Source organism: Perissodus microlepis, chromosome 19 (assembly GCF_051167445.1).
Source record: "Perissodus microlepis isolate ML-2025 ecotype Zambia chromosome 19, ASM5116744v1, whole genome shotgun sequence".
NCBI classification, from domain to species: Eukaryota; Metazoa; Chordata; class Actinopteri; order Cichliformes; family Cichlidae; genus Perissodus; species Perissodus microlepis.
In genome coordinates this window covers 626,013-652,234 of record NC_140479.1, presented here as the reverse complement: position 1 = coordinate 652,234, position 26,222 = coordinate 626,013, and the positions used below count along the sequence as shown (strand labels likewise).

Below are 26,222 nucleotides of genomic sequence, written 5' to 3'. Positions count from 1 at the left end.
AAGTTCGATTTCACCTAGAAGCTTTTGTTTCTTTAGCTCAGTATACTCCATTTTTTGCTGGAGACTTCTCTTATAGAGCAAACGAATGTCACCCTGTTTCAATTGTAGAGACAACATTTAACGGTCAATACATGTCATATAGGAAGTAAAATTAATTACAACACTGCCCACCTCTGTATCAGGCCTCTCTGCCGGCCTCTTTGCCTGCAAATCATACTGCAGTCAGAAACACATAGAAGTACACAAGTAGATAGAAATTCAGGCCAAATTATGCATGAACTTACAGGGACTTCCTCCAAACCACAGTCATCTGACAGGGTTGCGTCACTGTCCTGTGCAATGGAAACAAAATGGTGTTACAAAGGGATGTGGTACAGCCTATTGGTCTAAATAATAAAAAAAAAAAAGATATATATATCTCCCAACTTACTGTGCATGCTTCAGTCATTCCTTGCATGGGAACAGGTAAAAGTGATGGAGTGTTATGTAAAACTACACACAAAAAAACCCACAATGTCAATAAATGTCAAAGTACAAAAAGCATGTTAATTAAGGCAACAACCAAATATTTTACATTGTACAAATAGAATTATGAGCTCATTTACCAGTTATGAAGGTGCTGCTGCTACTGCACCCCGGCTGCTGGTCTAAGGAAGAGCTGCCCCCAGGGATGCCCTCAACAATGGGTCTGGTGGCATTCAACCCTAGGGCCAGCTCCTCTGCCGGGGTGTGACGAGGGGGTGCAGGACCACCACCTGTCTTTTTTTACTCTGCCCTTTTCTTGGTTGCTGTTATACACAAACAAACAGATTATTTCAGGGTCTCTTTTCAAGAGACTAAAAGCAATATAAGTGATAAATATTACCATTCTGTAGAATATTCTTATATTTCACTTTTACTTGTTCCCATGTTCTAGTGGGTCCTTTTGTGGCTCTAATGTGAAAGAGGATATAATGTAATATGATATAATATGATATAATATAATATGATATAATGTCATATAATATAATAAATTACTTACGAGTTTAATTTGTCAGCAACTTTCTGCCAGCCCTCTCTCCTTGCTTTTGCAGCCTTTGCAGTGTTCCCTTGCATTTTAATTAAACTCTGGAACTCCTGAAATCCCTCAATCAAGAGTTCTTGCTCTGCTGCCGAAAAAAAACCTTCGACATTTTCGCCGACCAATCAAAGGGTTGCCGATCAATGTTTCTACTATCGATGCGTAGCCCCTTTTAAGCCACCCAGTGATCTCGCATTACTTCATCCAGCTGTACTAATCGTCAACAACAGGTGTGTTCGGAGAACCGGAATAGCGAGCTCAAAGTTAGCGCGATGATTTGATCTTGGATGTGTCATTTGATCTTGGATGTAGTAAGCGAGGTACGAAGAACGGACCCCAGAGAGGCAAATCAGACTAACAGGCTACAAACACCTTGAGGGAGGATGCTACAAGGAACACAGGGAGACACAGATAATATATACACATGAGAAGATTAGGGCAGAGTGGACACACCTTGGAGCACATCTGAACGGAATCTAACTAACAAGTAAAGAGAAACAAAACTGAACATCCCACAGACGAGAAGCTAGAGCATCAAAATAAAACACGGCATAACAAACAATGAGACCAAGACTAATAATAATAATAATAAACTTTATTTATAAAGCACACTAAAAAACCAAGTGTATACCAAGGTGCTTGACAAAAAAAAATAAACTAGGAAAAAGGAGATGGGAGGGAAAAGAGAAAGGCCCTGGCACGTATCAATTATAAAATCATGACAAATATAATACATAAAAGTAGTTACAAAGCATAATGGTTAAAAATGTATCAACGCACACCAAATATTAGCTAGGTGGAAAAGCAAGATGAAATAAATAAGTCTTCAGCCGTGATTTAAACAATGGCATAGAGTCAGACGCCCGGATAGCAGCAGGAAGATTGTTCCATAAGACCGGGGCAGCTACAGCAAATGCACGGTCACCCCGGGACTTCAGCCGAGAACGAGGTTGCTCCAGAAGAAGTTGGGTAGCATATCTAAGTGCTGTGACAGGAGTGTGTAACCTAAGAAGTTCATTGAGGTAGCTCGGTGCCAAATTATTGATAATTTTGTATGTGAAAAGTAGTATTTTAAATTGAATACGGTATTTAACTGGCAGCCAGTGCAAGCCAGCAAGAACAGGAGTGATGGAGGAAAATTTCCTGCTACCTGTCAAAAGGCGTCCCGCCGCATTCTGGTCAGTCTGCAATCTAAGGAGAAGTGAGGAGGAAAGGCCAATGTTGCAGTAGTCCAACCTGGAAGTCACGAATGTGTGAAGTTTTTCCAGGTCATTATGCGGAATATAGCACTTAGCCTTAGAAATGAGGCGCCGCTGATTAAAACTAGACCTCACTACGGCAGGCACTTGCTTGTCAAATTTAAACGAGCTATCCAGTAATATGCCCAAATTACTGGCATAATCAGAAGGGGAGCTAGCAAAAAGCATCAGAGCAGCACACAATTGGTCGCGGGGGATTTTACTATCGAACACCACGATCTCTTTTTTCTTTTCGTTCAGGACAAGAGAGTTACTCTTGAAACAATCTTTAACCTCACGCATGCATTCTCGAAAATAGTGAAAAGACATAGCAAGATCGTCAGTAATCTCAAAATAAATCTGTATATCATCAGCATAGCAATAAAAGGCAATATTATACTTCTCAAAAATTGCTCCAACAGGGAGCAGATATAGTGAGAAGAGAATAGGGCCTAATACAGATCCTTGAGGCACACCACAGCGTACAGGTACCGAGGAAGACGAGAAGTTGCCCAAATTAACCGAGAATGACCTGTCAAGACAAGGCTAAGACTAAGACACTCAAACTTGATAGACAAAAGGTAAACCGACATGGAGACATAACTGATGGGGAATCAAGACAAACAGCCAGAGACACACACAGGAACCAGACTAGGGAGTCAGAAAGGGTAGCAAAACACAGAAACGAGACTGAAGTCCACAGGAGATGCTGATGACAAAGACATAGAAATGAGACTGGGACAGACCACACACAAAAAGAGAACTAAAAATCAAACAAAGAACTGGAAGCAAGAAAGAAACAACACTGCAGGTGGGGAAGAGTCATAGGAGAGGTGGAGAATAAACTTAACCTGGGTGTCTACTGTCTTGTGCAGTCTGGGAGATGATTGAATGTTAGGGTGGGTACAGTTTCCTCTGCGGTGAGGTCGGGTGGGCTGCCCCGGGTCCTGTGGGGCTGGGTGGTCCTGCTGCAGTAGGCCCCGATCTGGATGGGCCTGGGCTCCTTTGCCTTGGTGGGTGCCGAAGGACGGGGGTGCCTACTGGGGTCAGCGGGGGAGCTGGCCCCAGGGAGGGGCATCTTGCTCCTCCCTTCTTTTCCTCCCCATCCCCGGCTGCCTCCCTCTTCCCGCTCCAACACACCCACACAAGTAGGGCTTTGGGGTGCGGGTGTGTCACCAGGGTGCAGGGGAGGCATCCCCCCCCCCCGTCCCCTTCTGGCCACCTGTGCCTCAATTTTATTCCACAACTTAGACATCCACATTACTCACACTCTCATAACACATACATATAGGGCCTTGAGGGTGGGCACGTTAACGGCGTCCAGTGGACGGTCTGTGTATTCAACCCCACCTCTGGCGCCGGTGCCCACCTCTCAATTTTAAATCCATGTAGACATTGAGGGTTCTCGGGAGGGGCCGTGCTGACACCTGCTGCTCTCTGGCAGCAGCACCATGCTCTCCCGTGTTTTAAATGCACCTTAGAACAATACGGAGCAACACTACACATGAGCGAGAGGAGGGAGGTTTGGGGTCTTCACACACCCCTGTTCTCTGCTGGCCATCGGGGCGGGGGGGCTGGGAGGAGGTGTTGGCCATCCGATTGGGATCTGGGATGCGGGGCCTCCCTGTTGCTGCGGAGCCTGGGGCGGTCTGCTTGCCTGTACCCCGGGGGAAAGGGTAACATCTCCTGGGTCTAGGTGCCATTTCCCCCTCCAGTTGCGAGGGTACCTGGACCTGGGGTATAGAGTTTGTTTGGGGAGTGTGATTGTGTGTAGAGTGTCCATGTATGTCTATCCCTACGTTGGGTGAGTGCTGAGTATTTGTATATGTGTGCATGAGGGTGGGAATGCATGTTTGTGTCTGTGTGTGCCTGTTTGTCTGTGTTTATATGTCAGGTTGGGTCTTACACTCCACCTCTCTGGGAACTCCCAGGACCTCCAAAGGCCTATCTCCCCTCACCACACTCCCTGTCGGTAACTGATGCCCTCAGGGGTCGGTGCGTTGGTGGTTCTTGGTGTCCGGGGCTGGGCGCTCAGGTATGTACCAGCTCACTCCCGGTGACTACTTGGCGGGGCCTGGTGCCTGTTGCTCGGTCAGGCCTCTCCCGGGGCAAAGGGGGCCCTCGGGCCTCCGGCCTCTGGGCCTGCGGGCATGCCACTGCAGCCCCCTCTGGCTTCTGCTCCGTGGCTACTGGGTGACCCCTCATCTGGGGCTCTCCTCAGCTCTTCCCAGGAGGGTGGCACGGATGCCCCTCCGGTGGTCCTCCTCGGGCTCTCGCACTCTGGGGCCTCTGGATGTCTGTAGCCTGGATCTCCTCCTGCTTCATGCCCTGGGGGACGGGGCTATGGCTCTCTACAGCCTCTAGCAGAACATTACATGGGGAAACCTTTTGAATACAAGCTCGCTGATCCACACAGGCGTGCACACGGGTGTTCACTGTTCATAGACATAAACTACACCTTTATTGGCTGCTATTTCCAAGCACATTGTGCGCTGTCGGTCCTGCTTGCTACACAACAACATTCAATATTTAGTATTTACTGCTGTTTACACTTAGCTAGATTAACGTGATGGTGTTGTGTTTAGTATGTTGCTCTGTTTTTTTTTTTGCTTGTTTTCTCTTCTTTTTCTCTCAACAGGTGATCCAGGAGATTTTTTTTTCTCTTCTTTCTCTTTTTAAGTGCCCTTTCTCACTGTCCCTCTTCCCTTCTGTTTTTCTTTTCCTTCATCTTTCTTTCTCCCTTTCCTATCCCTCAGTCATGTCTGTCCCGTCTGCAACAACTGAAAATAAAATAAAGACAGGGATGCCCACTCTCCCCTTCACTGTTTGCAATTTTTATTGAGCCATTAGCAGCAGCAATTAGACAGGCTACAACAATTAAGGGCATAAAATGTAAGAATATAGAACATAAAATCAGCCTTTATGCAGATGATGTGTTACTTTTTCTCCAAAACTCACAAACCAATATCTCTGGGGTAATTGCATTGATAAATTCCTTCTCAAGTGTCTCAGATTATTCAATTAACTGGTCGAAATCAACAGTTCTTCCGATTAATTGCTCCTTCCATAATTCTTCTCCTTCCCCACTGCAATGTGGAAATATAAAATATTTAGGTATCAATGTCTCTCCTAAACTTTCAGAATTAACTAAATTAAACCACATCCCACTTTTAAAGACAGTAGAAGGCGACCTGGCTAGATGGAAATCTTTACCCATATCACTCATGGGAAGGGTCGCCGCTATAAAAATGATGATCTTGCCAAAAATAAACTATTTATTTTCAATGATCCCAAATAAGCCATCACAAGATTGGTTCAGATCTCTAGACTCGTACATTTCTAAATTCCTTTGGAAAGATAAACCCCCACGTATCAGCTTAAAAACACTACAAAGGACCAAGAATAAAGGAGGATTAGATCTGCCTAACTTTAATCACTATTTTTTAGCCAACAGGCTTCAGTTCATCTCTAGATGGTTTAAACACACCTTCTTAGATGAACCTTGGATAGATGTAGAACAGGCACTATGTAATAACCTAGAAATTTCAGACCTACCATTTATCAGCTCAAACATCAAACGACATGAATGCTTTAAAAGCATCAATATTAGCTCTTCTCTGACAGCATGGTGGGAGTTTCTAAAAATGACAGAGTCTTCATTAATCCCATGCAAACGTACACCTATCTGGAACAACCCGGACATATAACAAAACAATAATATGATAAACTTTTCAGATTGGAGTTGCAAAGGAATTAAATACTTGGAACATATATTGGAAGGAACAGACTTTATTTCGTTTGACAGACTAGTTATACAATATGGGATCAACAAGAAACGATTTTTGGAATATCAACAAATTAAATCCATAGTAAAAAAGAAATTTAATCCCAGTGAAGCTGAATTACAAACACCACCAAGTGTGGTACAATTTCTTAGTCTAAAACCCCCCAAATTATTGTCTAAAATATACAGAACACTTTCTAAAATAGATGAATCAATATCCCTTCCTATTGCAAAATGGGAAGCAGATTTATCAATCAACTTAGACCCAAACCTTTGGTCTCAGATATGCTTAAAAACCTTTCAATGGATCAGAAATCCCAGTTTGCAATTAATACAATACAAAATATTACACAGAGTGCACTATACTGGTCATAGGATGTTCAAGATGGGCTATACGCCTTCCAACAACTGCTCACACTGCACAGCAAATACACCGGACAATTACATCCACGCTCTTTGGTTCTGTCCACCAGTTCAGAAATTTTGGCGTGAGATATGTGAAGACTTATCAAAGTGTCTGAAATGTAACATTCCAGCCTCCCCTTTAGTATGCTTGCTGGGCAACTTGGATGAGGTCACTGCAGAAATAAACACAGCCCACGTTGTTTTTACGGCCCTATGCATTGCCAAGAAAATGGTCCTCATTAACTGGAAAAATAAAAATAATCTTAATTCTAACCAATATAAAAACCATCTAATAGATCACATTAGTCTTGATACAACCTCTGCCATCACATTTGATCAATCCCTTTGGGCTCCTTTGATCGGCTTCATCACCTAGTGGGGGTGGGGGGTCATGGTTTGGTCCTGCCTTCGCTATTGTGGTTGATGTGGGGGTAGGGACGGCCTTAGGGCGTCTGGGGAGTCCCTAGGGACGTTTACCTGGAGGGCCTAACCTGGGGGCTGTGGCCATGACCTGGTTAGAAGCTCTGGGGCTCTTGGATGGTGTTTTCCTTGTGGCTGCGTACAGCGGAGATGGGGGAGGGTCTGTGCTGGCGGACGTTGGTTACTGGCCTGGTAGCCTGGCTGCCCCTGGGAGGGTCCGGGACGGGCGTGGAGGCTTGGGGGTCTGGGGGTGCTCCGCCCCCTGGTCTGGGGTGCTGGCCGGGCCTTGGGGGCTTGGGTCCTGGCTGTTGTGTCGCCAGAGCAGTGGGCGGGTGGGTGCAGGGGGGCTCAGCCCCAGTGCAGGGGACCTCTGGTGCATCGGCCCAACTAGGGGGCTCTCTAACTGGTGGGGAGGTTGTTACATCTTTGCAGGTGGTCTCCTCACTACAGGAGCTCACTCTGCAGGTGGGGGGAGAGATATAGGAGAGGGGGAGAATGAACTCAACCTGGGTGTCTATTGTCTTGTGTAGTTTGGGAGATGATTGGATGATGGGGTGGGTGCAGTTTTCTCTGGGGTGGAGTCGGGTGGGCTGCCCCGGACTCTGTGGGGCTGGGCAGTGCTGCTGCTGCGGGCCCCGGTCCGGATGGGCCTGGGCCTCCTTGCCCTGGTGGGTTCCAGAGCGTGGGGGTGCCTACTGGGGTCAGCGGGGGAGCTGGCCCCAGGGAGGGGCCGCTTGCCCCTCCCTTTCTTCCCTCCCCATCCTCAGCTGCCTCCCTATTCCCGCTCTACCACACCCACCCACACACGCAGGGCTTGGGGTGCAGGTATGTCACCAGGGTGCAGGGGAGGCACTCCCCCTCTGTCCCCTTCTGGCCGCCTGTGCCTCAATTTTATTCTGCAACCTAGACATCCACATTACTCACACTCTCACATAACACATACATATAGGGCCTTGGGGGTGGGCACGTTTTACAGCATCCAGAGGATGGTCGTTGTACTCCAACCCACCTCTGGCGCTGGTGCCCTACCCTCAATTTTAAATGCATTTAGACACTGAGGGTTTTCGGGAGGAGCCGTGCTGCTCTCTGAGAGGAAGGTAGTACCATGCTCTCCTGAGTTTTAAATGCACTTTAGAACAGCACACAACAACATTACATATGAGCGGGCGTAGGGAGGTTTGAGGTCTTCACTCACCCCGGTTCTGTTAGCCGTCAGGGCTGGGGGGCTGGGAGGAGGTGCTGGCCGTCAGACTGGGGTCTGGGATGCGGGGCCTCCCTGCTACTGCAGATAAGGAGGTGGTCCGCTTGCCTCCACCCCAGAGAGAAGGGTTACATCTCCTGGGTCTAGGTGCGGCTTGCCCCTCTGGGGTACCTGGACCTGGGATATAGAGTATGTTTGGGGAGTGCGACTGTCTGTGCAGTGTCTATTTGTGTCTGTCTACACGTTGGGTGAGTGCCGAGTATTTGGTTGTGCATATGGGGGTGGGAATGCACGTCTGTGTCCGCGTGTGCCTGTTTGTCTGTGTCTATATGTCAGGTTGGGTCTTAGACTCAACCTCTCTGGGTACATCTCAGGCCCTCTAAAGTACGGAGGCCTATCTCCCCTCACCACACTCCCTGCCGGTGGCTGATGCCCTTAGACGTTGGTGTGTTGGTGGTCCTTGTCATCTGGGGCTGGGCGCTCATGCATGTACCGGCTCACTCCTGGTGGCCGATTGGCGGGGCCGGGCGCCTGTGGCCCGGCTGGGCTCCTTCCGGGGGGTGGGATGCCCTCAGGCCTCTGGCCTCTGGGCCTGAAGCTCGGTCCTCTCTGGCACAGCTGGCTGCCGGCGGAGCCCGCGGGCACGCCACTGCAACCCCCTCTGGCCTCTGCTCCGTAGCTGCGGGGTGACCTCTCGTTTGGGGCTCTACTCAGCTCTTCCCAGGAGGGTGGCACGGTTCCCCCCCCCCCCTTTGGTGGTCCTCCTCGGGTCCTTGTACTCTGGGGCCTCTGGATATCTGGGGCCTGGATCTCCTCCATACCTGCTTCATACCCTGGTGGACGGGGCTATGGCTCCCCACACTCCCTAGCAGATCGTTACATGGAGAAACCTTTGGAATACAAGCATGCTGATCCACACAGGTATGCACACAGGTGTACACACGGGTGTTCACAGACGCGGACTACACCTTTCTTGGCTGCTGCCTCAAAGCACATTGTGCGCTGTCTATCTTGCGTGCTGCACAATATCGTTTATTATTTAGTATCTACTGTTATCTACTGCTAGCTAGTTTATTGTGATGGTGCTGTTTTTATTATGTTGCTCTTTGTTGTTTGCTTTCTCTTCTGTTTTTTTTCTCCATACAGGTGATCCAGGCGTTTTGTTTGTTTGTTTGTTTCTTTTTTCCTTTCTTCCCCCCCTTCTCACCGTCTCTTCTCCCCTTTGGTTTTCTTTCTCTCCCTCTCTTTCTTTCATTCTTTCTCCCTGTCCTATCCCCCAGTCACGTCTGTCCCGTTTGTAGCAACCGAAAATAAAATAAATGCATAATTATAATAAAGGTCAATCAAATGGACCAATATGGCAAGGCCATGATGATCCACTTGGTAAAATAAATCCGCTTGGCATCTTTCTTGGCCTTAAGACAACAATTCTGATGGCTAAAGATCCAAACGGGACACAAAAAAAAAAAAAAAGAAAAAAAAAGAAAAAGAAAATAAAATAAAATAAATAATAACAACAAAGGTTGATCAAATGGACCAATACGGCAAGGCCGTGATGATCCATTTGGTAAAGTAAATCCATTGGGTATCCTGTTGGTCTTCAGACAACAATTCTGATGGCTAAAGAACCAAATGGGACAGGCAAAAAAAAAAAAAAAAGAAGAAAGAGAGAAACAACACAATAATCAGAAGACCAGAAACAATAAAGAACTAGAATATAATACTGCCTTTCAAAATCCAAAAGCTATCAAACATTTCTGTTGTATTGCTTTCAAAATATAAAATTAATAATATTATACGCACATAAATGATCATTTGGTTCTGTGTTTTTTGTACCAGCAGGCTTGCCGTAGTGCCTCACCAGTGAAGAACAGTCTTTTAGCCAAACTGTTGTCTGTTCCACTTTTTGTTCACTTTTTCTTGCTGAGCCTGAGAGAGCACATGCCTGTAAGTAGTTGCTATATGTTGTGTAAGCTTTCCCGCGATAGTTTTGCGTAGCAGTTTAGAGTTTTGTGTGAGAAATGGCTGCGATGCTAACACGTTAGCCCGTCTATGGGATTTCCCATGTAATGTTAGCATTAAGTTAATCGCTAAATGCCTGGGCCTAATAACCAGTGAAGGGGTCTGGATGTGTTTGTGTTTATGTGTTATGTACATTGTAGTGCATGGCTTAATGTTTGATATTGTAAAGAAAATGCAATTAGAGCAGAAATGTAATATTTTATTTTTGTTTCTGTACCACAGTTTAACATTGTTTCGACAGTAAACATCTTACACGTACCCGCTGACTCCCGGATGTTTATTGTGGCCCTGTTAGCTATCGGTCAAGCTAGAAACCACCCTAATGAGGGCAGAATAACGACCTCTAAAATTTAACAAGACCTGTGACAGATGACACTAACTGAGGTTAGCAGATCACTTGGCGGCAAGTAATGGTGAATGCTGGTCTTAAATGCCGGCAGCTCAGTTGCTCGCAGGTGTGTAGTAATGCCAGTGCAGGGTGACTCCGCCCAGGGGTGGTGACCACGCTCCAGTGGAAAATCCCAGCACTCACCCAGACCATGACAACTAAATATTCCACAGTCATGTGTTAGTAATAGGGCTGCCACAAACGATTATTTTGATAGTCGACTAGTCACCGATTATTTTTGTGATTAGTCGACTAATCAGATCATCATCCATTGGACGTAAAATGTACAGCTTACTGCACAAGCATGCATCTGCTCTTATATAACTATCATTAGCTTACAGCTTTAAGTGTTTAAGGTATGTGCTAACTAAAAATAAAGACAAGATGATAGTTTATTAAATTTTAATGAAATTTGCAGATTGTTTCGGTGAAGTTTAATTCACTCCTTGCTATCTAAAATATAACAGGACACCGGAGTATATTCTCCAGCATCTCACACTTCTGATAATCAGCTGTCTGCTTGACGTTTATTCATCTGTGTAAAAACTATAACTTTAATCTCAGCCAAACCGATTTACTCAGGAACAAATAAAATACAAAAAAAAGCCAAACAATAACATTTTTAAGTTATCTAAGTGACTCATATATATTTAACCTGAGTAGCGAAAGACGGCGGTGGGTTTGAAAACGATTTGCCGGGAGTCCGGTGTTCTCACGGCTCTAGTGAGCCTTGCCCCGGCTAGCTATCGAGCTAGTGGGTAACAGACGTCTCCGAAAACGTCGGAGCGCTTTTGAAAATATGTGGTGTCTTGATAAACTGAGCAGATATTTGAGGTTTACACAGCTACATTCTCGCCTGAAAATATGTTAAACGTTTATTTTGTGACCCAGAAAGAATAATAAGAGTAATATTAAAACTAACTAGCTGCCGCCATTGTTGGAAACTGAGCTGGGCTGCGCTATGAATTCTGGGACACAGCTTCTTCTTCTTCGGGGTTTAACGGCAGCTGGCGTCCTTGTACATGCAGTGCTGCCATCTTCTGTTTCAGTCCGTTATTACACTCTTAAATCCTACTACTTATTCTTGCGTCTTTCAGGATCTTACAAAGCTTCAAACGACGCGTCGACTATTAAATCAGTCGTCGACGATTTTGATAGTCGACGTAATCGTGACTAGTCGACTAATCGTGGCAGCCCTAGTTAGTAATATTATAACAAATTTTATAACATTAATATATATAGTATATAATATTATAACAAACAGATCACAAAGTGGGGGTCTAGTGCACATAAGTCACCAACTTTCTGCAGAATCAATTGCTACAGACTTCCAAACTCCATGTGGCCTTCAGATTAGCTCAAGAACAGTGTGTAGAGAGCCTCAAGCAATGGATTTCCTTGGCAGCAGCTGCATCCATACCATACATGACCCAGCATAATGCAAAGTGTCAGATGCAGTGGTCTAAAGCATGCCACCGCTGTACTCTAGAGGAGTGGAGATGTGTTCTCTAGAGTCACGATCACACTTCTGTGTCTGGCAATCCAAAGGACGAGTCTAGGTTTGGTCATTGCCAGGAAAATGGTACTTGTCTGACTGCACAGTGCCAAGTGTAGTTTTATTGTTGGGGAGTTATGTGTAGAGTTATTTTTCAGGAGTTAGTTCCAGTGAAAAAAGCTTTTAAAGCTTCAACATACGAAGACATTTTGGACAATTTTATGCTCCAAGCATTGTGTAAACAGTTTGCAGTTTGCCTCTTTACCAGTGCACAAAGCAAGGTCCACACTGTAAAATCTAATTAGTTCCCAGAACTCCAAAAAATTGAGGAAACTCGTTGCCTCAAAAAAATTGAGAAAAGCTTAGCTAAAAATGACTAAATTAGAACAACTTATTTATTTTGAGTACACTGTACAGCCTTGTTAGTTCCCAGAACTCAAAAAAATTAAAGCTTACTTAAGATGACTGTTAGGACAACTTATACAGTGCAAGTCTGCAGTATTAAGAATAACTTGATATTTCTGACTGTACAATACTAATTGTTTACCTACTGACAAACATTTCAAGTTCAACTAAATGCAAAAACTATTTGTGGTAACCTGAATATGATTAAAAATAATTAACAACACTTTTTGTAATGATGTTAAAATCAGCCCAACTTTTATTTTCAAACACAACAAAGTATAACAGCCAACATACTGGACACTGTTCTGCTGAACAACAAACAATTATATTGCCATCACTGTTATAATCTTACAATGAAACTAAGTCTCAGATGTAATTATTCTGAAAATAAGTTTAGGCCTACCACAAGTTTGTTTTGTACTTACTTTACTTATATAATCAAAATAAAATATTTGTTGTTCTGTCACAAGTGCAGTCTCTGATTTAAACAACACATTTGTTTTTCATTCCAACACAGGAGCTGGAATGTTGTAATGTTTTAAGGATGGCTTGTTTCCAGTCCAGGCATTACTGCCTGAATGACTGTCATGGATCGAGGTGATCCAAATGTAGGTGCAGAAGAAAGTCTTTAACTTCCCTTAAGTACAGTGGCAGTGGATGTGGGTTGGAGATGCAATGAGCTTGAACCTGCAGGCGACCATCTTCACTGACCACACCATCTGACGGAGGACTCATCTCTCCTGGTGTCCTGCAAGCAAACAATCATATTTTTTGGAACATGAACTTAATTGCTTTCTTAAAACATTTTTTCTGCATTTGGTATAAACAGACTCAAATTTACACAATCTCAGGCTCCCTCCCCACCGGAGGGGTGACATTCAATGTCCCAATTGTCAGTCTGGATAGCCCTGACCACCACCCAACGGACAATAATGTCATGAAAGCATCATTTTAAAAAGGGCTATGCAAACATGGCCAATAACTTTCATTCTAATGATGTGCAAAATGATTTGGGCACAAAACAAATGTTGCTGTTAGAAAACTTGCAGACTTCACTATATACAGTGTAGACCCTCTAAACTAAGTTTGGGGGATGTGATCTTTCTAGAAATGCAAACCAAACTGTTGTTGTTTGTTTACTTACACAGCATGTCTTGTAGAATTAACTGGAGTCACCAGCAACAGCATCGTGCAGTCATATCTCAAGTCTAATAAAAGAAGACAGGAAAAGATCAGTACAGAAACAACTTCCCCAAACCAAAGCACAAATAAAACAATAAGTAAAACAGGCTGATCTAAAGTATGATTAAAGTTCAGCCTGATTAATATAAATGTCACTGACAGTTGCTAATATATTGGAAAACCAAAATACTTACTGATGTCTTTCTGTCCAACAGCAGGAGTGCTGGTCCCGAGCCTCAAAGAGGCAAGCAGAGGGAGAAAAAACAGAACATTTTTCAGAAACCGATTTGATCCTTCATGGCTGTGCAATTATTGTAACATAGAGTTTGCTTATGTTGTTAAATAAAGGCTAGATTTGACATTAATAGATGCCACAGATGTTCAAAAGCTGCCACAAAGCATGAAAAAAATGGACGTCTCCGAAAACGTCGGAGCATTTTTGCAAATATGTGATGTCTTGATAAATCGAGCAGATACTTGAACTTTACACAGCTACATTCTCGCCTGAAAATATCTTAAAAGTTTATTTTGTGACCCAGAAAAAGTAATAAGTTTTTTAGCCGCGCTCAAGTACGCACAGGTTCCGACAACCGGCGACAAATGCGATCCTCCTTTTCCCCAGACTACCCTTTCTGGGTCACAAAATGACCTTTTAAGATATTTTCAGGCGAGAATGTAGCTGTGTAAAGCTGAAATATCTACTTAATTCATCAAAATATCACATATTTGCAAAAGTGCTTCCACATTTTCGGAGAGCTCTGTTATCCACCAGCGCGATAGCTGAACGGGAGGTCAAGGCTTGATAGAGTCCAGGAGCACAGCTAACTCCTGGCTTATTGTTTTCAACCCCCTGCGGTCTTTTGCTACTCAGGTTAAACATGATATATATAATTAGTTAGTTAGTTAGCTAGTTAGTTAGTTAGTTATGGCTATGGATTGAAAATACCCCCCACACCCCACCCCACCCCTAAAGGCTGCACCTCCCGAAGAATTTTGTCTGGGCTCTTATCTCACTTTTTTATTTCAAACAATCAACAGAAAATTTCACAGACATAGTTTTATGTAAGGTTTTTAAGGCTGTGGTGTTAATTTTTAAGTAACATGAGCCCAGCGGCAGCAGCAACGCTAGGCTAACACTAACTAGCTAGCACGATTATAAACCTGCTGCTAAACTAAGAGAAGCCACAAAATCAGTTTGAATAAGAGTAAACATTTACTCACCAAGTCAGTGTATCAGGTAAAGATTCACAGCAATGACAATAATCTCTTGAGCTGACGCTTCTCCAGGTTTGCTCAACATATTCCATAACAAATGCACCATGAACATGCGGACTGATCCGAGAGGGAGGAGGACGGTAGTCACGTGGCATTTTCAAAACACATCTTTCATCCTTCCGCACTGAGAAGCAAAACTTCCAGCTTATTTAGTTTTTCTAAGTTAAGACAACTCAAATAAATTGAGTTTATCAGCGTTTTTGCATAAAAAGTACTTGTAACTTATTTAAATTGAGTTCTAATAACAAATTGATAAAAATTGAGTTCAGCCTATTTAATATTTTTAATTAAACACAATATTACATTTTACAGTGCATAAAGACATGAGTTTGGTGAGGAAGACCGTGAAAAGTGCGCTTCTGGTCAAAAATTCAGATAAACACACTCCTAAACCTTGTGGAAAGCCTTTCCAGAAGAACTAATCCTGTTGTAGCTGCAAAGGGTGGGCTGACATCACATTAAACCTACATATTAAATCATATTTTAATGAATTAAAAATAAAATGTCACTCACATTTATATGTGTGGTAAGGCAGATGAGCTAATACTTTTGGCAATATAGATAATGCTTTGTTAAGCAAAGTTGGCTCTGACTAAAACAAGTTAACAACATAGTCTACAGCCAAAAAGCATAATAAAAGTAATACATTAAACTAGGCAATAGTTTTTTGCTTCTATGAAGTTAGAATTTCTTACTGCAACAGACATGTTGCATGCTTCACTGACTGTCCTGTTAAATTCATTTCTCTTTTGACTTCAGTCTTTAGGTTGTTCTTTCTCTGTTGCTCTTCATCCTTTCGTTCCTTTGCAAGTCTCTGTTTCTCTTTCTTTGAGGCCTTCTTTGCCTTTTTCAACATGTTTACTGTGTAGTGACCCCCACAATTCTCCACAGTCATTCTGTCAATTTTCTCCAGAAGCTGCCTGATTTGTTCTGAGTCTTCTGCTTCGTTATTGAAGACATGATATCTGCCATAGACACCCTCAATGAGCTCTTGAAGTCGTTCATTTTTTGAGATGAAATTTTCAATAGTTTGTTTCTTTAGTTTGTCTCCATGTGTGAACAGAACTAGCGAGTATTTGGCTGCCTCTTTACCAAAAGTACTTTGAATCATCTTCACAGTGTCTTCCTCTTCTTGTGTGAACCTACCAAGCTTTAGGACCATCAGGAAGGCATGAGGGCCAGAAGCAGACAGAGAAATAGATATTTTAATTTTTTTAACACTTCTTCTTCAGTCACATTATTGTCAAATACCCCAGGAGTGTCAATGATGGTCACCTTTCGACCTTGCACATCTCCCTGAGCTCTCTTGCACTCAGATGTCCAGGACAATGGGGACAGTTCAGACTGAAAAGCCTTTCTTCCTAAGATGCTGTTTCCTGTTGCACTCTTCCCTCCTCCTGTTTTTCCCACCAAAATAATTCGTAGTTCATCACTCTTCTTCTGCTTCCTAGAACCTGCAGACATAAAACATAGGAACATCTTTTTTCTTTTTCAGTTTTTTTTGTTTTTCTGCCGTCATTGTATAAAATATTGAACTTTAGTGTAGATTGTGTACAGTGTACAAATTATTTGCTCACCATCACAGTGTAAGATAAAAGCTGGCCTTTCCAGACTGTCAAGCACCCAATATTAAAGCAGAATTCTAAGAGACTGAAAAAACAATCTCCATAAACTAATAAAATATGAGTGCATAAATTGGTGCCAACCCTCATTAGCAAATAAGCATTTTTAATTTAACCTCTATCTACCAGGCCACCCGCAACAAATCTAGGGTTACGTTACTGACCCTTTTTTTAAATCGTATTTTTACCTATTTGGAACACCCAGATGGAAAAAAAGAAACTTTAAATACAAAAACCCTAATAAAAAATGTAAGCAACTTAATTTAAAAGGTTTTGTTTTCACCCTACAAGAACATGCTGACTTACAATTTCTTTAAAACGTGTGTGTGTGTGTGTGTGTGTGTTTACAACCCTTCAAAGGTCTGTGTGAGGTTCAAGCCTTGATTTTACTGTTGAAGTCCTTAGAGAGACTGCCAGACAAACATGTCTATACACCTATATACCAGGTTGAGCAGACAGTCACTCTAGGGCAGGGGTCTGAAACTCAAATGAGCTGGGGGCCACTGCTAGCACTGTCATCTGATTGGAGGGCCACTCAAGTGTTCGAGAAGTACAAAAAAACAAAACAAAAAATACACTGACAAATATTTATGAAAATGTTTTTTAAATTTTTTTAAATTTTAAATATTGTAAATATTGTATAACACAAAACTGCAAAAGTGAGTGCAAATCTTTTTTCCTTACTAGACCCCTGCTCTAAGGCAATCACCGATAGCCAAAACCCAACAACCATATATCGATATATCCATATCCAAAAGATGAACACTGAACATTTTTGAATTGGGTTCAGGTCATTTAAATGGTGACACATATTTCAAAATAAATGAGTTTCTTCCATTTCAAACACCAGCATCAAAAGAATTAATTAGAGTTAATCAAGAACTTTGAGTTGAATGTGCAAGTCCACTGTTGACCAACAGCAAGGCAAAATCCCCAGAATATTAGAGAGAATAGTATAGAGCAGCGGTCCCCAACCTTTTTTGCGCCACGGACCGGTTTGTGCCCGACAATATTTTCACGGACCGGCCTTTAGGGAGTCGCGGATAAATACAAACAAAATAAAACTAGTACCGGTACCGAAAAAAGAAGATTTATTCATAACACACGTGAAAAGACCCAGGAAAACCGAGTTAATGAAAAAAACGATAACAAAATAACGCTAAAAATCAATAAAAACCCTGAAAACCATACATTTCACACCCAAGTCTCAACTCTCGCGGCCCGGTACCAAATGACTCACGGACCGGTACCAGTCCGTGGCCCGGGGGTTGGGGACCGCTGGTATAGAGATTTCACATAGATAGCTACATCTCTCCTAGAGCTCACATGTCCAAGGTTATGGAATATTGTACCAGCATGACTGGCTGGTTTCATGTTTGTGCTTGAACAAGCTTAGAATCAGAGATGCGCAGTAACGCGTAATCCAATTACTTTTTTCAAGTAACTTGACCAACACTGCTTAGAATGACACTTTTTCAATCCAGTCTGACAAAAAAGATACAAAAGATCCCCAGAACAGAATTTATATAGATACTGATATTCCATTAGTGATTGTAATCATTTACAAATAATAGTGAAGTTATTAACAGGTGAGTATCTCTCACTTGTACATGTTCAAATTATTTCTCTAAGTATTAAAAAGTGATTAGGAAAGTCGTATTCTTTATTTGTGCAAAAATGTTTCTTGAGATGCAGTTGACCAAAACTGCCAAAGTTTTTCTGGGGAATAATTTAATCCTCCAAAATCTTCATTGTATGTGGCAGCAATCTGAGACTCTCACTGCTAAAGCACCAACTGTAGCTCCAACAGCTGCTCCAGCAGCAATTCCAACTGCCAAACCTATTGGACCGCCTGCAATTCCAAGCACACCTCCAATCAGGACTTTCTGAAATAAAGTTTTCAATGGTTTGCTTCTTTAACTGGTCTCCATGTGTAAATAACACCATTGTGTATTTTGCTGCATCTTCACCAAAGGTGGTCTGGATCATCTGAACAGTATCTTTCTCTTCCTGGGTGAACCTGCCCAGCTGAAGAACCACAAGGAAGGCATGAGGACCAGGGGCAGACAGAGAGATGCACATCTTGATCCTATTCAATACTTCTTCTTGAGTAAAATTCGTGTCAAAAAGGCCTGGAGTATCATTGACAGCTACCTTTCGACCGTCAACATTCCCCTTTGCTTTATGGCATTCAGATGTCAGAGAGGATGGTGACAGTTCTGATTCAAAGGCCTCTCTCCCCAGGATTGTGTTTCCTGCTGCACTCTTCCCCACTCCCGTCTTCCCCACAAGAACAATCCTCCTTTCATCTGAATCCATGGCACCTTTGTACCCTGTTGGACAGAAACACACTGTTCATCATACAGTGCTTTGTTGTTCAGGGTGGCGTGCACACGCAAAATGCAAAAAACGTCTTTCATATGCTGCTTAGAGATGGTGGTAACTCTTAAAGCTGAACCAGTGAGAACCTAATAAGAATCAATAAGAGAACTGATAAGGAAATTCTGACATCCAACAGGTGAAACAGCTCAGAGATTCTCAGTTTCAGTTAATATTGGATGTTCTGTCACCATGTAACCGTGTTCTGTTTAAATAGATTTTCCCTGAGAAAGTTACTCTTTAGTGCCCCCTTCTGGCATGACCTGGTGTAACATGCGCAAATCTGTCTCTGTTCTATGATGTCATCAGAAAGTGCATGCTATTGTTTGGGGAAAAGACTTCTCCTGTTCTCTGCTGTAGTGACAATTGTCTCCCTTAAGATGGTCTTTAAGGGCATTGTCGGTATGTAATTCTGTTCCATCCTTACTAATGAACAAATCTACTTGAAGAAATGTGATTGCAGTGTTTACTTAATAGAAATGTTTGTAAAGAGAGGATTCGCTAACGCTTTTGGCTAAACAAGTCATTTGTACTGTTATTGTGTATTTGTCCTCGTCTATGATTTCTAAGAGCATTTCATGTTGTTTCTCAGTTTTACCCTACTTCAACTGGCCTAAGAAAAGGGAGTGAAGTCAAACCCTCTTGTCTGCGTGGTCATTTTGAAGAGGAGTTTAGTCTGAATGTCGACTCTAGCAAGGCGTTAGAGGCAGAGGACATTACATTGGATTTGAATGCTTATCTCTTGTCTTTGATAATGCCAAAATAAACAAAAAGATTCTAAAGAAATGTTTTGGGGGATTTAAACAGATTTCATGGGAAAAAGGCCTCTCTAGTATTCAATCAGAGTGCTCAAGCCCTGTGTAAAAAGTGATTGCTCCCCTTTCCAGAAATGGCGAAAACATGGAACCGTGGTGAAGCTTCCCAGGGATGTCCAGCTGACCAAGAGTGCAGTGATCACTCATCCAAGAAGTCACAAAAGATCCCAGAACATTTGCCTCAGTTGAAGTCAGTGTTCATGACTCCACCAAAAGAATGTGCCTGGAAGAAAACATCTTGATGATCCCAAAGACCTTTTGGAAAATACTCTGTAAATGAGGGTGTATTGTGATAAACAGCTGAAACACCCAATGAGTTGGGGGTGCACAACTGATGATGTTTCGTATTCGTGACAAATGGTGGTTCACATTAGTCTTCAACTAACTGAAGAATTACATTACTGAAAACACCTAAGGTCAGTTAAAAAAACTTGCTTCACCCACCCTGTGACAAAGTGGCTGGACTGAATGCCATTTGTCACTTGCATATATTGTTATTTTGTGTTCTGTTATCTTATAGTCAATAATAATGCTTTAATTAGTGATGTGCGATACCACTGATTTCCTTTCCGATCCGACACCAAGTAAAATTCAGGGTGGTATCGACGATACTGATCCGATACTGATACTTTGTACAAAAACGTATTTTATTTATTGTATCTTTTATTGTATCTCAAATTATAGAGTCATAATGATTACAGGACATTCGATTAATTGTTCTTATCACTTAATAATGCAGAATTCATCATATAGAAATAAAAAAACTGAAGTTGTGCGCTTATTGAACACGTTGCCTGCCTGCGGCACTAAAGGACTCCGTGAGAGACGTCTGTCTTGCCCTAGCAGCACCTGTCCCTCTCCTCTCCTCCTCTTCAGTTTGCCTCAACATATGCTCATCATATTCTGTGATATGATTTACTCTGAGGTGTTTGACAAGGTTAGTGGAGCTGCCACAACACCTCACTTTTTTGCCACATGTATCGCAAACCACGCCTCGGCTGTTTGTGGATGTAAAATACGTCCGCACATGACTCCATGTACGCGCAGCCATTGTTGTGAGTGTGCATGCCAAGGGGCTGCAACACATTTATACAGCCGTATTTCGCACATGACTATGAAAGGCGGAAGAGGAAGTAATTCCTTCCTATGTAGACAATCCGAATGATATAGTTTCTTTCCATTGTGTTCCCGTTAATGGAACTGGCCTGAGGATCAGCTCTGAAAAGTCGAAGATCATGCACGTCAGCTCCATGGACCCACGACGGGGGATCTACATCGGGACACAGCTGCTAGAAGAAGTGGAGAACCTACCTCGGTAGCGCGATTTCCCATGACGGCGACACGGAGGTGGATGTCAAGTGCCGCACTGGAAAGGCAGCTGCGGTATTTCGGAGGATGAATAAGATCTGGTCCTCCCCAACCATCTCCCTCAAGATCAAACTCCGCGTGCTTAATTCGATCGTGATCCCAAATGCCAGCGAGACTTGGAAGGTATCGGCCTGCATCAACACCAAGCTCGACGTCTTCCAGCAGCGATGTCTTCGCCGGATTCTGAAGATCCGCTACACCGATCACATCACCAACGAGGAGGTCCTGCGAAGGAGTGGCACAGTCAAACTTCACAACATCGTTGCATGCCAAAGACTCCGACTGGCCGGCCATATCCTCCGCATGGATGATGCATGGATTCCAAAAACAGCGATGTACTGGCAACCCCTGGGCATTAAAAGACCACGAGGACATCCCCGCAACACCTGGCGAAGGTCATTCCATCAAGACCTAAAGACATCGAATATATCATTGGAAGAAGCTGAAGCCCGCGCACAAGATCGAGCCTGGTGGCGTTCGTTTGCCGCCCGATATGCCACATAAGGCATGGGAGGATCTAAGTCTAAGTAAGTAAGTCCTGTTAATGATAAACTACAAATTTACCCTAAATTACTAAAATATCAATATTTTAATGTGAGAATCGATTCTACAACATAAATGACTGGTATCGGAGGAATCGATATTTCAGTATCAATCCGCACATCTCTAGCTTTAATGTAGACACTGCACATGTAACCTTGGCTCTACATACTATCCCGGGTCTGTTTGTGGTAGCATTGTCTATTTAATGAGGCGATAGTGGCTCAAGAGTTGGCAGTTCGTCTTGTAATCGGAAGGTTGCCAGTTCGAGCTCCGGCTCCGACAGTCTCGGTCGTTGTGTCCTTGGGCAAGACACTTCACCTGTTGCCTACTGGTGGTGGTCAGAGGGCCCAGTGGCGCCAGTGTCCGGCAGCCTCGCCTCTGTCAGTGCGCCCCAGGGCAGCTGTGGCTACAATGTAGCTGCCATCACCAGTGTGTGAATGTGTGTGTGAATGGGTGAATGACTGAATGTAGTGTAAAGCGCTTTGGGGTCCTTAGGGACTAAATAAAGCGCTATACAAATACAGGCCATTTACCATTTATTCATTACATCTCTGCAAATGTTCTTAAAGCGAAATGTCACTTCATCATTAGTTGATTTGACTCTTTCATTTGTTTATGTAGTTTGGTTATACTTACCATTGTGTGTTCCTTGGTGCAGGTCCTATATGTGAAACAGGTATATGGGAATGGCCGCCCCAGTACTTCCTGATTTTATAGGATATGATGTCACTGATCATATCAATTGGGTGTAACCAAATGAAGGGCTGTTTCTTTTGTGTAAAATTGTTTATTTCACTTAAAATAACCTCACGAGTCAGATTAAGTGAAGAGATTGACTTTTCACACCGTTTAGTTGGGTAAATGAGTTTGTTAAGTGGAAAAATGATTTTATTCCTGTTTCTTTGTCTAGACTGTGTTATTTAGCCTACCCTATATTCTCGATGGTAGAGGTTAATGAGGTTCAGATGTGAATGGAATTCTGTATAAAGCAGGTGAGATTTTGACTGTCAGGTTCTTATGTTTTGTGAAACATTTGTTGAAAGGCGACGCTAGAAAATAAAGAACACTTAAAAGTAGGGATGGGTATTGATAAGATTTTCACGATTCCGATTCCATTTTCGATTCTGTTTAACGATTCTTTTAAAAAAAAGGAGAACACTAAGGTCGATTAGCTTAGAACTTTGTTTTATATCTTCTCTTTGAACAAGATAGAAATTTAGGAGTAGCATGGCCTTACAAACCCAACAGTGAGATATTAAGAGATCCTTAAGAGATCCAGCCTATGGCTCTTCAATGGGGTGTCACAGGGTCCCCGGGGAAAAAAATTGTAAATGTAAAATAATAAAATAAATATTCTTCTGTAGCAATAACAAAGTATAACATAAATTATTCTGTAGCAATTACACAAGAATATCCAGTAATGTCCCTGCCTACAATTAAACACATTCCCTTACCGAAAATTTGAGGGCATCTGCTGTGGCAAATGGGTGCAAGCCTTTTACCACAAACTTAGTCACTGCTCGGTGACATTCGTCTATCCTGGCCTGAAAGGAGACGCTACCGGTAGACTGCAGCGACAACTGCCAGGAAGCACCAGCCAGACTCTGTCTGTCTCATCATGGTCACCTAAATGCACAGTAATGGCAGGTTTGTAATAAGGCAGATCGCGCTAACATAATATGCACTGTTAGTTGATTATTTACCTGCTGCATTAACGGGAGAGGACGTACAAACGTTACCGCTGCTGCTGGGTTGAGATTCACGAGTCCGGAGCGGAATTAAAATCACGACATTCATTTAAGGTCATCGCGTGTTTTGTGAGCAAATGCTTTTGCATATTCGTAGTGTTTCCTCCCTTAAATGAAATATCTACTTTGCAAGTATTGCAAGTTGCCCTGTTGTTCTCGTAAAGTATGACCAAACTTTTTAGCGTTTGAGCCGCCATGTTTCCTGCCAGGTAAATGACGCTCCGCAACGTAGTGATGTCATTCGGGGCAACTGGAATCGATAAGGGAATCGTTTGCAAAAATGGCAAACAATTCCAAGGAATTGAAACAGTGGGAACCGGTTCTCAACAAGAACCGGTTTTCGATACCCATCCCTACTTAAAAGAAACTTGAACAGTCTGCAGATGCTGTTTTGCTATCACTTTCCATGCTGCTTATGTTATGTTACCTCACCCCCCCCCCCCCCCCCCCCCCCCCCCCCCCCCAACCCATTCAAGACTTGTGCTAATTATTTTAGGGATTGTAAAATCTGGTCCTATCAAGCAACCCATTTAGTCGCTTCATATTTTTCCCATAGTATAGGTTTATCTTTCTTTGTAAAATCAGACAGCTGCTACTACATTAGTACTTTAATTAGCATCATTATCAGGAGGCTTAGTTTAAAAAGAAAAGACATATGTGGCGGGGCGTGGCCTGCGGTGCCGTGCAGAGGAGGCAGACGCACCTGCACGGCATCCGCAATCACGCCCCGCCGAATTAAATATTGTACTGGGTCCTGTGGTTGGGTTGTTGTTGTGATAGTGTTGAGCGGGCAGCGGGAGAGCTGCAGCTCTGTGAGTATTGTGGACAGCAACCGTCAAAGCTTTAATAAAAAGCATCAAAATGCCACTGGGTCTGCCGTGTATGTTTACAGCATATTTTTCACGGACCATAATAACTACTGTTAGAAATTCTGAACCTAAAAATAAATAATGCTTATGCTAATTGGAAAGCAATAAGTATAACCCTGGCAGAGGGTCTGAGGGGGTGTTCAGACCTTTTTGTAATTTTATACAAACCCTTTTGGAAACAGTTCGGATTCAAAGAATTCTAATGAAGCATGTTTCTGTTCTTGTATGACAGCTTGTTCCAATATTAAACTGTAAAGATATTCACAAGTGGATTTCTTTCAGTTCAGTGTGTTTCTTAGATTTAGATTACAATCAAGTATTGATCAAATAAGAAAAAATCCCCAGCATGAGAAAATGAAGCTGACAAGTTTGAATAACGTATTCCTTGTGTGGGGCTGGTCCTGCCCTGTCATAGATCAGCAGGACACAGCAGCAAGCTCAGCCAGAAGCTACACACAGCTAAGTTGATTCCTGAAAGGAAAAGAAAATGAGCTGTCCCCAGACTCTTCTTTGTCAGTGGTATTAAGGAGGTCCTCAAAGTATTCCTTCCACCGCCTGTCTATATCCCCAGTTATAATCAGTATTACCCCAACTGCCACTACCCACTGTGTAAATAATGCACTATATTCCCCTTCTGAATTGTCTGATGGTTTGCTAGAATCGCTTTGAGTCAGACCTGAGTTTCATGGCCTCGCCGAACTACTTTTGCTTCAGTAACTTCCTGAGCAAGTTCCTAGTTTTCCAGTGTTAATTCTTAGTTTCCATGTTCAGGGTGTTGGTTTGCTTTTCACGTGTTTATTTAATGGAGTGTTTTTCCCAGCAATAAAGCTACCATTTTAAGTTACATTTCCATGTTCGAGTCCTGTACGTGGGTCCTTTCTCCTGCCTGCCACACAGCGAAACATGACAACAGTGACCACTGGGTAATTTGTGTTATAAACAAGGATAAACATTACTAATTTGTAACGTGGGTTGTATTAAGTGGTTGAGAGGAGGCCGCAGAAACACTCAGCAGGACACTCATGACCACACTGGTACTGGAAATTCCACAGTGTTCGTCTTTTAATAAACACACTCTTCACCAACCTTACAAAGGCCCGGTTGAACAGCTGCTGTCTTACATGAAGCAAGCAGTGTCATACAACCTGTAACATTACTTTGAGTTTGGGAGCTGAAAATACGAGGTCCATCTCAGTCCATGTGTCCATGTGTAAGCACGTTTCTCCCACACTCTACAGAGGGCAGTAGCACATACTTGTGACATCACTAAACATTAACTTGGGTTGTCTTAAAGAGACATCACACAGTTGAGATTGTTATAACTTCCTAATCAGTGTATATGAATTTAATAACCCATCTCAAAATAGACAGTTTTTCTCTGACATCTTTGTTGCTATTGATAATCGTAGGCTACTACCAAACTGCTTCTGTAATTATGAGGGCAGATTTGAATATGGTTAATGGCGAATTCCTAGATTTCCTCCCAAATTCCAGTGTGTCTCTCATAACCCTATTCTGTCACAATTATGTAGCACTCGGAAACATGGCCGTTTTGAATTGTGCGCATACGCAGTAACAGCAAGTAGGGCAGCTTGATGGGTAGGACGTTTTGTCAGAACACCGGCAACAGCGAGGAGGGACTCCCGATGACGACAGTCGCCAGGTCACGCCTTTCCCACGGCGCGCACTTCCGTAAACAGCCCACGAGGACCGGGGGGGGAGAGAGAGAGAAGCAGACACACGCACACACACTCTACATACAAACGTGGACAGAACAGTAGACGACACAGACCCCAAATAGTAGTAATAATAATAATCATAATAATAATAAACACTGCTCACGGACCCCCGAGTCCTCCAGAGCCGGGTCCGTGACACAAATCTTGTTATTTTTTAACAATGAATATGTCATTTGATGGTTTTTCCTCATTTCACTCTTGTTTTTCAATTAGACTTGCTTTAATTTGTTTCACAATAAATATATTTAATAACCCATTACTTTA

The 26,222-nt window shown here is 42.9% G+C and overlaps 2 long non-coding RNA genes and 2 pseudogenes across 2 annotated transcripts; 1 reads left to right on the top strand and 3 right to left on the bottom strand.

Moving 5' to 3' along the window:
* Positions 1-9,961: 9,961 nt before the first annotated feature.
* LOC146365137 (uncharacterized) lies at positions 9,962-20,472 on the top strand. The gene is made up of 2 exons (XR_014798681.1): positions 9,962-10,055; positions 19,764-20,472. It is a non-coding gene; the product is annotated as an uncharacterized LOC146365137 (long non-coding RNA).
* LOC146365140 (uncharacterized) lies at positions 12,613-14,067 on the bottom strand. The gene is made up of 3 exons (XR_014798688.1): positions 13,795-14,067; positions 13,563-13,626; positions 12,613-13,166 (listed from the first exon to the last, which is right to left on the bottom strand). It is a non-coding gene; the product is annotated as an uncharacterized LOC146365140 (long non-coding RNA).
* LOC146365139 (GTPase IMAP family member 9 pseudogene) lies at positions 15,196-17,061 on the bottom strand (annotated as a pseudogene).
* Positions 17,080-18,826, bottom strand: LOC146365138 (GTPase IMAP family member 9-like; annotated as a pseudogene).
* Positions 20,473-26,222: the final 5,750 nt, after the last annotated feature.